This window comes from Alligator sinensis, unplaced genomic scaffold (assembly GCF_000455745.1).
Source record: "Alligator sinensis unplaced genomic scaffold, ASM45574v1 scaffold1094_1, whole genome shotgun sequence".
Lineage (NCBI taxonomy): Eukaryota > Metazoa > Chordata > Crocodylia > Alligatoridae > Alligator > Alligator sinensis.
The window spans coordinates 741,686-745,402 of NW_005842562.1; the positions used below are offsets into that span (position 1 = coordinate 741,686).

At 49.3% G+C, this 3,717-nt stretch overlaps 1 protein-coding gene across 3 annotated transcripts in view; it reads left to right on the top strand.

The window, feature by feature from the left end:
• Window positions 1-1,233: 1,233 nt before the first annotated feature.
• The window catches only part of RGS12 (regulator of G protein signaling 12), a 159,250-nt gene continuing 156,766 nt past the window's right edge, over window positions 1,234-3,717 (top strand). For all 3 annotated transcript variants that reach the window (XM_025214059.1, XM_025214060.1, XM_025214061.1), the window contains exon 1: window positions 1,234-1,322. The gene's annotated coding sequence lies outside the window, so the exon portion shown is untranslated. The remainder of the gene's footprint in view (window positions 1,323-3,717) is intronic.

Here is a 3,717-nt window from a genome sequence, read left to right on the forward strand (position 1 = left end):
CAGCCCCGCGCCTCCCCGGGCTGCAGAGCCCCTCGGGACCCTGCCTCCCTCCCGGGGGCTGCGCCTCGGTGCCACCCCGAGGGGTGCAGGGGAGCGGCCCCGGCCCCGGCCCCGCCCTGCCCCTGTGCTGAGGGGGCCGCTCAGGGCGCGTCTGGCTTGGGACAAATAAAAGACAAAACGGATGGGAGGGAAGGTTTAAAACAAGGGCACCAAGTAGAGAGCACTGGGCAGCACCCTCCAGCGTTGCCAACTCTCGTGAAATGTTGACGTTGTTCTTAAAGTCTACACACCGGGAATGTGAGCAACTTTTCTCTTTCTTGTGTGTGTGTGTGTGTGTGTGTGTGTGTGTATATATATATATATATATGTATTTGTGTAGATATATAAATGGAAGAGCTGTTTTTTACGTTCCCGGAGCGTGGACCTTAAGAACAACGTCAAAAATCACGAGAGTTGGCAATGCCGGGGCTCCCAAACGAGTCCAGGGGGCTGGCGGACGCTGCCCGGTGAAGACCGGCTTGGAGACGGGAATGGCCCAGGGACCAAGGACCCCGCGGCACCCCCTTGCCAGAGCCTCCTTCCTGGTGAGGTAGATCACAAGCTTAGCTGTGGCCAGGTAAAGTTGACCAGGAGGTCTGAGGATTTAGCGGGGCCAGGGGTGGGGAGTCCTGCAGCCAGAACTGCAGCGGGAGCGTCTGGGGGTGCGGGTGAAGGAGCTGGTGCCTGCAGCAGGTAGGTTTGCACCAGGGTTTTCCTCTGCTCAGAAGGGGCAGGTATGGGGCAGGGAAGGGGTGTGTGGTGTGATACTGTCCCCTTTAATATGTCATGAACTCATCGGCCCTGGCCCATCATGAAATCTATAAGCTCCCCTTAAGATGGGAGGCCACTGGGGACATACCAACTAATTGCTTGGGGCAACAAAAAAGAAAACGGGAACGGGACTGAGGTCATAGGTTAATAACTAGAGATTCAGAGGGAGACACCAAGCAGAGCGCACTGGCCAGCGCCCACTGCCCCCTGAAGGAGTCAAGGGAGCCTGTGGATGCTGAGCAGTGAAACTGCCTGGAGATGTGAGCAGAGGAGTGCCAGGAAAGCAGCCCTCCACTCACCTGGGTTCCTCTTGGCCAGAGCCTGCTTCTTGGTCTTATAGATGGTCAGCTTGGCCAGAGCCAGGAGGAGGTTGACCAGCTGGTCCCGGGACTTGGTGGGGTCGTGGACAGGAAGCCCGTGAGAAAAAAGGTGCAGGGAGAAGTGCAGTCAAAACCACAGCAGGAGGCTTTGGAGGAGGTGGTGAAGGGGCTGCAGCCTCGTGTCTTCAGCAGGTAGGTGAGCGCCAGGGTCTTCCTCTGATCAGAAGGGGCAGGTGTCTGGGTTGTGCGGTATGATACAGGACACTGGGCGATATAGATCTATCGTTTGACCCAGACGGTGGCAATTCTTATGTATTGTCACACAACTATTTTAATGCAAGTCAAAGCCTGGGATAGCTCCGAGTTAAACTGGTTGTCTGTTTTTAGCCCATGTTTAGCCAAGTGTTTGGCATGTCTCGCACCTGCCTGTCCTTGTCATGTCCTTGAGGGGTAAGCATGAGTTACTTTGTGTACAGAGAAAGCAAATGAGATGGACATACTGGTTATTTGCCTGCCATCAGACAGACCTGCTAGCAGGGCCAAAATTTAGAAACCCATCTGAATCCCAAAGCACCACAAACATCTCTGAATGGATGTATTCCTGAGGGGGTGTTGTGTATTGCTGTTCCACGTATTGCTGTCTTCAGGCATGGTAACAGTTTGAAAACATTTTAGCAGCTGCCAAGTAAATTGTACTACAATTGTATCTGACGTCAGTAGAAAGTTTACCTAGCACTATAAACCATTTAAAGATAAGGTAGTGTTAGGGTGGTGTAAGTTCAGGAATTGTAAGAGGCAAGGATTACTTAGGGTGATATCTTTTATTGACCAACTGCCTAGTTTTGTATGCAAGATATTCTTCAGGTCTGAGCAGTAAAAGCAAGCACAGCATAAGAGAGAACACTTTGAAGGTGGGGAGAGAGAGAGAAATTCCCAGGGGTAGCAGACAAGCAATTAGCAGAAGAAAAGCTGGTTATTCTGTGAGAAATGTGCTCCTAATGATGTATGTCCTTTATTTTTTCTGTGAGAGTTTATTTTGGTGTACAGTTTCTCTTGCCCAGGAGCCAGGAGGACATTTGGTGCATTGGATCAGGTATATCACTCTTTGAGAGAGGCATGTGTAGGATCCATGGATTCTGATGGGCTCGTTTTGGGGAGTGTTGATTGTAGTAGCAGTGGAGATGTGTTGACAGGTTAAGCATTTCTTGCTCAGGCAATTCTGTATCCCACTTGATGTCTATTGGGCAGTAGGGAGTTTGCTTCTGATGGTGAGTTAGGCGAGGTTAAGGGGTTCTTTGAAAGCCAGGAGCAGAGGAGCTGGGAAGTTTTCTCTTGGGATCTGGTCTTTGCCTAGTATCAACTGTAGCTGGCTGGTCAGTTCTGGTGTGGGGTTGATCGGTGACCACCAGGGCGTGTAGTCACGGGGGTGGTGCTTGTATTGTAGCAGGTTATTGCATGGTATTTGGAGAGCTCTTCTAGCTTTATGGCCTATTTCTCTATGGGAGTGTCCTTGTTGGAAGATTTTAGGCTGGCCAGGTAGGCATTGCAAGTGTTCTCCTCAGGATCTGAAGGCCTGACTGCAGATTACAGCTTTTTTCATGTACTGGGGATGATTGCTGGATGTAAGTATGGTGGTCTGTGGTGGTTTGTAGGGTGCCATCCTGCATGTGGATTGCCCTATCTAGAAAGCTGATGTTAAGTGTAGGAGTATTGCAGAAAAAGTTTAATCAAGAGGTGATAGTTGTTAAACTTGGTTGAAGTCAGTAAGTCCACTTACCTTTAAAGTCCACTTTAAAGATGAGCGAAGTCACAAAGGGAGTAACAGCCTGAAGACCTGTGTCAAGACTTCATTTGGCTCCTTGTGATTGTTGAGGTGCCAGACAGGAAAAAATAAATACTTTGTCACAAGGTAATCTTTTTAGCAATGAATGTGGACAAATGCTGTCAGGAAGGGAAACATTCTTTATAGGTGACTGACTTTTTAAAAAGTTTGATTTATATTTATTTTTTTTAAAAGCAAATATTTGTTTTAATCTATGAGTATGAATAAAACCCAGTGATGAATAATAGGTTTTGGTTGATCATTTTAAATATAGCTAACTATATTCTGGCTAAGCAATCTCTTCTGAAATAGAAAAATAAAAGTATATTTGCTAATCATGAGATACTAATGAACATCCTTAGTGGAAATACTGCTTTGATCCAGTTCCTGAAGAACCAGTGTTCACAAAAACAGACTATTGCAACCCTGATTGGCACTAAGGCTAGGTACAGACATTTGGGGAAGTTAGACTGTGTTAAAAATGGCCACCCAATCAAAGGTAAATGGGATGGGGGGAGTAAGCAGGCTCGGAGGGCGGAATCGGTGGTCCTCAGGATAGACGGGGGAGCAGGCAGTGTTTATGGGAGTGATGTGAGGGGATGGGGGGGGCAGGTGGGATCTGCAGGAGGGATGGAGAGGCAGGTGGCATCAGGAGGGATCTGCAGGGTGTTGCTGGGGTCCTGGAGGGTTTGGTGGGATCAGGGCGTCTCGAAGGGTCCATGGGCAGGCTGGGGGGGGGGGGGGGGGGGCACCGACCCGCGCGGA